Source organism: Zerene cesonia, chromosome Z (genome assembly GCF_012273895.1).
Source record: "Zerene cesonia ecotype Mississippi chromosome Z, Zerene_cesonia_1.1, whole genome shotgun sequence".
NCBI lineage: Eukaryota > Metazoa > Arthropoda > Insecta > Lepidoptera > Pieridae > Zerene > Zerene cesonia.
In genome coordinates this window covers 4,285,942-4,297,324 of record NC_052122.1, presented here as the reverse complement: position 1 = coordinate 4,297,324, position 11,383 = coordinate 4,285,942, and the positions used below count along the sequence as shown (strand labels likewise).

Sequence of the window (11,383 nt, the reverse complement as noted above, 5' to 3'; positions counted from 1 at the left end):
GCCCTGTATTTCATTTGCTTTTCGTCACTAGTGCATTTTATCAACACAATTTGTTTCTATACGATCTTATACGGTCTTCCACCTACGTTGATTACATAAATTCAAAGAGGTTTGCAATATTAATTAACTATATGGAAAACAAACGCGCTCTTTATAAATATTTGAAAGCTGTCAATTGCGAAATGCTACGCTCATATTATTTGTTAGTAGTTTGTAAACCTGAGAGAGTCGTGCTTGTATTGGCACGAATTAGTTTAGGCACTTTTCTAGGAAGCACACCATCAAAATCTATACACATTGAATATTCGGAACCTTTCCTGTAATCCTCTTTCGTACTTTTTTTCCTATTCATAACCTGGCAACACTATATTATTATGTTATCTGTGCTGACAGTGTGGATTTATCTAAATGTATAGAACGAGACATGTCCCACGACCCATAAAAAAAACACGCTTTTACGATAAAATCAACTAAATTGACGGGCTTTCTTTTGTGCAATGTATAGGTAAGAAAATTATTTAATCCTTGACATGATATCCAACTTCCTACTAATATTATAAATGCGAAAGTTTGTAAGGATGTGTGTATGTTTGCTCTTTCACGCAAAAACTATTGAACCGATTGTAATGAATTTGGTTGGTTGGTGGTTGAGATTTGGTACATAGGTAGCTGGACAACTGGAATAACATATATAACTTTTATCCCGATATTCCTACGGGATACAAACTTACGCGGTTGAAACCGCGGGGCGCAGCTAGTAATATATAGATAGAATAATAAGGTAAACTCATGAAATTATCCTATTTTCACCGATCTGTGATATAAGTACCTGCAAAATGTGAATTAAATCTGACCTTTTGAAGTGTATCAAAATCGAGTCTAAACGAGTCAGTTATATACAAAAACAAGCGAAACTCTTAAAAGCGTGCTTAAAATAAAAGCTCCCGAAAACATATTTAATTAAACTTTCTCTTTATTGTAGATGAACGAATTACACTTGTAACTGATATAGCAATCTAAAACACGAGTATCATTCCTGAAAAAAAGACGTAGGACTTTTAAATACATTATTGTTAGGTCTGTAGGTAATTCCAGAACAGACTTAGGACTGTTAAAAGGTGGTAAATGGTTACATTACAGTTTATGTTTTATCATTAGAAAAGCCATACAAATTCCGATGGTATCTAAGCAGGTTTGAACATTGCATAAGACCTAGTGTCACGTTTGTGCTATATGTGATAAAACATCTAGACTTCACTGCCATCCTCATTATAAACATTTCACTTTCACTTCCTGTACTCAAAACCGTAATTAAATAACAATAAAAATTCAAATATACATTTCCCATGGTTCTTTGTAATCTTGTTAGCGAGTTCTCGTGAAAATTTACACCATTATTATAATATCGAGTCAATCTTTGTGATTTGGATGATTTCTTTAGATTTATCTATTTTATTATTTATGGTATCTTCTACAAAGGTTAGGTTGATCTTTGATACTATTATAATACATGTAGTATATAATTTTATAACAAATTACTTTCTCTATGAGATAATACTCATTTAAAAATTAAGATGATAGTCCGTTTTCATATGATACGGTAGTGCTTGAAATTGTAAAGAAAAAATAAATTTAATTATTAGTTTTATAGCATTGAAATGTTTTATAAATGAGAAATTTTGAAAGAATAGAAAACCATTGATCATTGCTACGGTTTGGCAAAAAACGCGGGTTCGTATCCCGCTTCGTGATCAAATTTTTTCTGTTCTTTCAAAATTTCTCAAAAAAAAATGTTTTGGAAGTAAGGGAAATCTTAATATTCAAAGTACAGTATTCAAGAATCAACATGAGTATTACTTTTTGAGTTAAATCGATTTTGTCCACGGAATGTTAAACTTAAAAGCAGAGGTGTCAGATTGTGTAAGGCACTTAACCAGAAGGTCAATTTTAGGAAATTCTCAAATTGCTGTAGGAAGATAATGATATGAATCTACTTTATAATTATAACATACTAGCTGAGCCTCGCGGTTTCACCCGCGTAAGTCCGTATACCGTAGGAATATCGTGATAAAAAGTTGCCTATATGTTATTCCTGTTGTCCAGCTGCCTACGTACCAAATTTCATTACAATCGGTTCAGTAGTTTTTGTATGAAAGAGCAACAAATACACACACACACATCCTTACAAACTTTCGCATTTATAATATTATTAGGATTGACTTCTATAAGAAGTATAATTCAATAAAAAATGTTCGGGATCGAGTTTATACATATTAAAATGTATATGATAATATATTATCTGTAGATTGATTTAAGTAGTTAGTAAATGTTCACATTAGTGTTTATCAGTAATTTTTGATATAAAATACTCTTATTATATCTTTTCACTTTAAACTAGATTTCTGCCTGCGGCTTCGCTCGTTCGGTCAAATGATAATAGATAATGCGAGATTTTCGACCGTATTGTTCCCATTTCGATTTTCGGGATAAATAATGTTTGTCCTTTTCCCGATCTCAAATTATATCCAACCAAATTTCATCCAAATCGGTTCAGTGATTTAGGTGTGTAGAAGAGACTGAGCTACTTTCGCATGTATGTCATTACGAGAGATTGTCCTGTCATAGTGCCAGTTGCTATACGCCTCGGAAGCGGTCTGTAAGCCTCGGTAGGTTAATCTATTTGCATTTACCTTCACCTTGTTATATTACTTCGAAAAATGGTTTGAATACAAAAATAATTAAAGAACGAACCTAAGTGTATCCTACGTGCTTGCATTATTTCATTATAAGGAACTTAATCATCGCCAAAATGAAAAAGCAAACATATTTTTGTACGAATCAGATAAGCAAGAACAATAGATAGTTAACACAGTAATTTGATAGACGGAATTTTATTATTACCACCGGTCAAGGTGGAAATAATCTTGCTTAAACCACAGATTGCTAAATAGTTACTACCGTAAACTGAAAATTGTTGGCGGGTATTGTGTGCTCTATACCACGGATATTTCTAGAATCTTCTAGAATCTTCGATCGACGAAATTGGACTATTGTCAATAAACTATATATAAATGTTGCAACAGGTTTCTTGTTGTTTTATACGTTTAGATTCAAAACTAATCATACTTTTTAAGCCATTACAAAATCTAAACACTGACCTTTTTAATAAAAGAGAGCATGGTGCGAGATTTCAAGTTTTATTATACCAGTAGCAATTCTTTCATTAAATAGGAGTAATTTATTAAAAATATAATCTGCATAATATTTGTTATTGTGTTTTTCCAGCACAGAAGTGGGTACCTACCTACATAACCTTGCTAAATATGTAAACAAAATAATCCTCTTCAATTTTGCACAATATTATTGTACGGTAAAATATTTCTCTAGAAATATCTCACTAACAAGCCGATTAAGTTGTTTTCGCATTCTATAGCTCTCGTTAACATCGGCTTATTAAAACTAAATAGCTCCCACCCGCAGAAAATATTATCTATTTCTTAATATAAGGAATGGAAATTTTATAAATTCTGTTCCTGCGATGATATGCTGATCGCCTTACAAAGGCGCGGGGGTGAAATCTCTCATAACAAGAAAACAAGCTTAATTTGTTATTTGCTATTGTTTTTATGAACATAATAACAGATATTACGATGGTTTTAACGACTAGACTAAAATTAATACACCTATGAACCTAATCGAAATATACAATCTAAGATATTATTTTAATTAAAGTGGGTAGGTATCTTATAAATTACCAGACAAAGTTTGTATCTGTTAAAATTCTTGTATTGTACTTTTCGATTCTGTTTATGATAACAATTTTTTTCTAAATTAACATAAACAATTTTATGCCACAAACCAAAGACTATCCTTTTTATTCACTACGGTTCAGCATTTCACATATACGAGTAGATGAAATAAGCAAATGTAGTGACAGTGAACATCTTCAATGTTATTATCCGAATGGATAATTATAAGCATTGCAAAAAACAATTATCTTATTCCCCAACTAAAAGTTTAGCAAGCGCAATACGATAACGCTTAAGGCCATCTTTTAGTTTTCAAATAGATTTGTCATACGCTGCCGGACTTGTATATTACATGGCGGCTGAGTTATACTGAGTCTCCCGCATCGGGTGGTAGTATGGCACTTATAGTTTTGTATGCTGAACGACGTATTACTAATTTCATTTTTTCTAAAACTGTGTATCCTCTAACTTGATACATCTCGCATTTATAGCTCACCGTCATTGTCTGTATGAAAACATATTACACACACACGCTTACACAGACGCACAATTACATACATACACGCCCGTGTGCGCACTAATACACACACTGAACCGGCCCAAATCATATAATCTAAATCCTATACTTTCAAGTCATTATTAATTATATTGATTACGAACCAAATGTGGATATAACCTCTTTAAGGGAAGGTGTTTCTGAGAACGTTCTAATGTGTTTCTGAGACACAGGTTTTTAATTTAGTTCAGAAGGCAGGGCAATGTTGAGAACTAAATATTCAATTTCATATGTTTTTTTTCCATTAATTTACAGGTAAGAAAAGAAATCATGCAATTTCAAATGATTATTGTATAAATAAATCAACGAATGTTCTCTCTTCATATCATACATTTACAATAATAAGAAATACTCATTGAATTATCCTTTACTTGCAAAAGGATAATAGCTCATTGTGTTCACTATTTTCTATTGGTCAATTGTAGGCAGATAATACACATTACCGGAAAGAGCGGTTTCAATACAAAAGAGTAGTTTAGTGCTAAATGATGGCAAAACAATGGTTGGACGTGCGAAATTTAAAATTACACCAAACCCAACTTTATATTGTTTGAGTCTTGTATAATAGATATAATATTTAGGTGTACGTTTCATTTTAATCATTACGCGCTTGTTTTTGTTTCTAATTATTGTTTAACACTGCTGGGACACAGGCCTCCTATGAGGGTTCAGGCCATAATCCACCACGCTGTCCAAGTGCGGGTTGGCAGAACTTTTAATTCTTTGACTTGCCGGTTTCCTCACGATGTTTTCCTTCACCGTGGTTTGTTTTTTTTAAGAAGTGGTGATGTTGTCCACATGTGCAGATAAATTGAAAAATCAATTTATTTCCTGCACGCTCGCCCCGGTCTCGAACCCCGACTTATCGATTTTGAAGTCCGATGTTCTCACCACTGAGCCACCACTGCTACCCTAGGAATGTGTTGGCCTAACTCAGTTCAACATAACATAACATTCGATACATGAAAATTTAAATTAAAGGGATGCCAAACATTCAAGATGTTTTTCACATTTTTCACTTGTTAACATTTCAAATAATTACCAATTCAACAGTTTGATTTTTAATTTTAAAGTCGTGTCAATTACCTTTATACTATTAATAGCCTTACATTCAAATACTGACGGATACATTTATTTAAAATATTAATCATGTTTTTTGTCAGTTGGTTATGTTGAGACGTGTGTCTCGTTAGATATGGTACAATGAGTAAACGTTGTATCGATTTTGTTATGAAAAATGAAATAAAACAGCTTTATAGAGACAAGACTAACGGCTTACCACCTAAAAGCTATGTACTTTACCTTTTATACCTACATAACAGTTGTATTATAATCCGGTAAGAGGATTATTTTTGAACAAAAACTGCACGACATAATGCGTATAGAATTTTGCTCTATTTAGAAATGCTGAACATTTATATTACTGGCGAGTTGACCCAGGTTCGCACGGGTGCAAATATCACAATATGATTATGTATATACACAATATATAATATATACCTTAAATTTAATTTTTAGTTTTATAGCATTGAAATGCTTTATAAATGAGAAATTTTGAAGGAATAGAAAAAAATTGATCACGAGGCAGGAAACGCAGGTTCGAATTCTTTTTTAATCGCATTATCTCCTAAAAATCCACATTCGAATTAGTTACTAAAGTCGTTTTAAAAAGCTAAGCACAGTTACTATGTACATATTGATTTTGCTTTAAAAATATAACATTTTCCCTTCAATATAACATAACATATCATGTATACATATTACATAGACATGCTGTAATACGTACCTGAATAATATGCATGAAATAAAAATGCACGATAAATAAAACAATAAGTCATTATCATTATCATCATATGTTCCCACAGCAGGGACACAGACCTCCTTTGTGGGTTCAGGCCATAATCCAATACGCTGGGTAAGTGCGGGTCGGCAGATGTCACATGTCGTAGAACCTTTGATTCTTTGACATGCCGGTTTCCTCACAATGTTTTTTCCTTCACCTTTTCGAGACGTGTTGATGTAAATACTGAGCAGATAAATTGTAAAGTCAATTCTTTTCTAGCACGCTCGTTTGGTGCCGAACTCTTGGCTTTTGCTTAAGTCCGCGAGGTCCTGACCACTGATTCACCACGACAAGACATGACAAGATATACTTAATCTTACTTAGATATATTAAAATCTATATGTAAGATACTTAATCAAATAAGGCCAAAGAACTTGTCGGATATGTTTACAAAGACCCAAATATATATATTATGTGTTGTTAAGAAAGTGTTACGTAAACGAGGTTGTTTTTGTAGAAAACAATTAACCTACACCAAGTGTACAAAAGAAACTTCTAGTAAATTGCTTCGTAATAAACTGTTTGTTTTTTTAAGTTCCCAAGTGCCTTTTCATGTCATAGACGGCAAAGAAACTGATGGGTCGTCTGATGAACATTTGCTTCTGCAACTGGCTTGCCGACATATATAGGTATGGAATAAATACAGGATTGATCAGAGGAATGAATGGCTGGGAACGGAAATGAAAAGGCAATGACCATGGTTCCACCACTCACGAATCACAGTAGCATTCTAATGCTACTATACCATGCCGATCATCTGAGGGTGAGCTTTGGCCCAATTCGTGACAAAAAGTGCTCGATGCTCACAATGAAAAATTCAGCTAAAAAAACGGAACATGTATATTTGTGTGAAGTTTTCATATAATGTTTGTGTATAAAGCTTTATTTATATAATATGAAATGGAAAGATTATTACCTATGTATTTTTTTATTTTTTAAAAGTTGATTTATCCACACAGGACAGTGAGGACATTATTCCCGGAGATTTTTGTTAACACGTTATCACCCAAAGACTATGCTTCACTCTTTATGTTTCATAACACTAGTATTTGACGTTTACAGAATAAAAAAAAATATTATTTCAAAGCATCGACTATAGTGAATTGTACATAAATTATAAATAAAAATACATTTTTTAACCAACAAAGAACCATCTTTTTTCTAACACGTAATGATTAATTTCACCTACATGTATGTAACCGATTTTTATAGTCTTGATTTCGACACATTATAAACGGTCAGATAAAATTCAAACAAAGTACTTTAAAAAGGTGTCGTCAATACAATAATTTTACGACTTCATAATATAATCACGATAAAGATTGTCAGCATTAAATAATTTTCCTAGGTACACTTTGTATAGAACGTAAATTTTATATAGAACGATTGAAACAATATACTTGAATGGCGTGTTTTTTTATTACACTATATTTTTGTTAATTTGGGAGTCTGCTCTGATTTAGGAAACCCCGCCATCTGTTGGTAATACGATATTAACGAATTGATTTCTTTACTCAACCTGCTCTACTACATTACACCAAACTAGACTATCTAAATTATACAAAGATTTCTTTTTAGAGCGCCATCTGTTTCCCCGCTACTAGGTCACAGTTTCATATAATCCACAAAAGATGGCGCTTGTAAGTAAGTACGAATATTACAAACTAGTGGTCCGCCCAAGTTTCGCTCGTGGTACTTAATTTGGTCTATAGCACTCAGAGTCACGTACAGATTCTTTAGTGTTATAATGTTTGAAAGCAATTCCATAGTTAAAGGATTAGCTAGATTTATTAGATTAGGATTACTAATTTTACCTAATGTCCATAAAAAAGTGTATGTAAAATGCTGTCTTTTCAATATAATAATATGTAGGTTAACAATATTATCATGTGGAATACAAGCACCTATTTAGCAATACATGTTATCATAATTAAGTACACAAGTACCTAGGTATGACAAGTATTGCTTATTTTAGGTCTAGATTTTTTTTTGTTTTTTATGTGTATGAATATTGGTGGTTATTAAATTACTTTATATGAGATAATAATTATGAATGAGATTTTTGACATTGAATTTGTGGTGATGTAAATATTTAAAAAAATTTACCCCGTAGGTGTTTCGCAGATTTTTTTTAATTGGAATTGTCTAGTTTTCATTTGTTGTCAGTGACGAGTTTTTTTATTGTTTATAATAATATCAGAAATCATCGTCTCATCTATACTAATATTATAAAGGTGAAGAGTTTGTTTGTTTGTTTGAATGCGCTAATCTCAAGAACTACTGGCCCGATTTGAAATCATCATCAAAAAAAATTCTTTCAGTGTTAGATAGCCCATTTATTGAGAACGGCTGTAGGCTATATATGTACTACGGCCGAAGCCAGAGAAACTCAATATAGGTTGTTGATTTCAGTAAATATCTCTATCTTTGTATTGAAACGCTAACCATTCCAACCATGTGTTGCCAGAGAACACTTTATGCTTGACAGTTTTATCAATGATTGATGATTTTATTTTATAAACAAAATAACTTGAACCACATCTGAAAGAAAACATTGCATATTATTCTCTTAAATATTTTAATATTCAAATTTAAACCTATACCATTCCAAGTTTGAACTAAATAAAATGTATTTTTTTAAAAGATACCTCATACATGACAATGTAATATTAAGAGCTTTTATTGTTTATAATTTGCACATTGGAAGATATTTAGGGAATCATTTAAAATGTCTTAATTCAAACTTATTCGTGTTATATTAACATATATTAAATATTTAATATATTTCAAATTATATAATCAGAAAGCTAAGCAAATCTAACAATGTACTAACTAACATACATTGTAATTCATATCCGTTAAAACTTTCTCAATTTATGTTCATTATATTCAAATAAAAACAAATGTTTGTTTTCGTAGTTTCAACATTCAGTAAATTTAATGAAAACATTCATGAAGTTCTTTTTGGTATTTTAAGTGGAGCACAAACCATTATTTAAGTGATATTCAGCTAGCGAACTAATTATCATACTAAATAGAAGTAATAAAGACACTTTGTACTTATAAATTAAATAACGAATTATATCAACTGGAATACTACGTCTAAATGTCATAATTCGAATGTCAAAATATAATGTCAATTTAGATGTTGAATGTGGACCTAAAACCAATTGGCATGTATCCAGTGCGGCAAAAAAAGAAATCTGTCTATGGTTTGTGACACTTGGTCAAGGAGGCAGAGAGTATCGGCATCGCTATAGCGTTAATATTTTGATGTGTAAAGAAGTGTTTATTCTTTACATTCGATCAAAGTAATATATTACATTAATGATATTTTTTTCAGTGATGTGAATTACAGCCTCAAAAGGAGCACAAAATTGTTATAAATAGAATAAAAAATTTAAAATGTGCAATGTTGTTGTTTTTATAGAAATGTGATTATAAAGGACGGACTTAGGTGAGTAGAATATTTAATTAAATTTTTGATCTTTTTGAATGAAGTGTACTATAATGTACCAATATTTACATTTCTAGATCATCAAAGAATATTCTCTATTAGTCTGGCGTAGATATACTAAGGTTTTCATACAAGAACTTTATTCCAAAATAAGAGGTATTCGGCATAAGTGCAGTTCATAAAATGAGAATAAATTACGATTTTATTCGGCGTATCAGAAACTCAAATTGAAAATACTTAAAAATTACTACCTATATTTGTCTCATTTAATATCACGTCAAGAGTTTCGATTTTTGAAAAGTAAACATCGAATTTTGAAATAAACATCCTGACAGCTAAATAGTTCGCGTAATTTACTCTAAATAATGTATGTCACGTGTACATTGATGTTTTAATCATAATTTATCTACGGGTATGACGATTGAATCTCGAAAACATTTGTATAATTTTCAATGTCACTTTATCTCTTGACCTAGAGCGGAAGTATACAAAACGACGCGGGGTTAATCTTATGATTTTAATAATAAACTTTAAATTTGAATAGTGTCAGAATATAGAATTCTATTCATCGGATTAATTTAGAAAAATTACTGACATCTGTACACAATTTCATTTACATTGAAAAATATTTTATTTTTTACATTTTTAATACTCACTACTCTGATTATGAATTAGTAGTAACTATGAAATTATTGGTATAGGTATAATTGTCACTATACAACAATTTTCGATGAATGCTAAGTTTTGATATTATTACGTTATTGTATATTTACTAGTTGCCTTACTCTTATCATTTAGGGGTATGAAATATAGATGTTGGCCAATATGCACACAAAATTTCATGAGAATTAGTCCATCCGTTTCGGAGGAGTATTGTAACTAACATTGTGACACGAGACATGTATGTATATAGATACGTTATCTACATATTTATTTCCATTTCAATTAATATGTTAATAAACTCGGGTTTTAATTCACTAAGTAACAACTACTACTAGTTTTATGAAACAAACGTTAAAACGTCAAGTCAAGCGTCACTTAACAATCCGTACGCAAATCGAATATATACGATAATGATGAGGAAATTATCATTTAGTTGTAACCCTTTTTACACGCTTTTTATTAGCTTCACCTGTATGTTTGTTTGTAACCGACTTCTTTGGGCGCGATTTTGACCCACTTTAAACGGCCAGATTTCGTTCAAACTTTGTAGATTTATTGAGGACCGATGACAATACACTAATTTGATAAAATTATTCCATTTTTCAATTTGCAAAACATGATAAAAGCGTGTTTTTTAGTTTTTTTAAACTATTATAATACATTATTTGCTTTACAAGGTAAATTATAATATAATTTTTCAAACATTACTTATAACATTTAGAAAAGATGCATGATACATATACACCAATTTAAACAAGTTCGTTTCTTCGAAGTAATCAAGATATTTAATTTTCAGTTTTATAGCATTGAAATTTATAAATGACACATTTTTTTTTTATTCTTTCAAAATTTATATATAAGACATATTATAGTCAATGTAGCCTTTCGCCCCAACTGCATCCTGTTTAAAACGGGATAAAAACTTAATATTATCATACATTATAACTTAATATGGCGATCCTATATTTAAATGAATTCTATAGTATTGGCCATATAACGACGTATGATGTCAATTGGTTTTAATAGATGTAATTGCGGCTGTTAGTCCGGTCAATTTAGACATTCGAAGTTACATAAAGTCCCAACAAGCTGAATTTCTGTGAAGTTGTTTAAAA

At 31.1% G+C, this 11,383-nt stretch overlaps 1 protein-coding gene across 3 annotated transcripts in view; it reads left to right on the top strand.

Annotated features, from left to right (window-relative positions):
- Window positions 1-9,400: 9,400 nt before the first annotated feature.
- Window positions 9,401-11,383, top strand: part of LOC119835707 (alpha-1,3-mannosyl-glycoprotein 4-beta-N-acetylglucosaminyltransferase A-like) — a 76,427-nt gene continuing 74,444 nt past the window's right edge. For all 3 annotated transcript variants that reach the window (XM_038360685.1, XM_038360684.1, XM_038360683.1), the window contains exon 1: window positions 9,401-9,605. The gene's annotated coding sequence lies outside the window, so the exon portion shown is untranslated. The remainder of the gene's footprint in view (window positions 9,606-11,383) is intronic.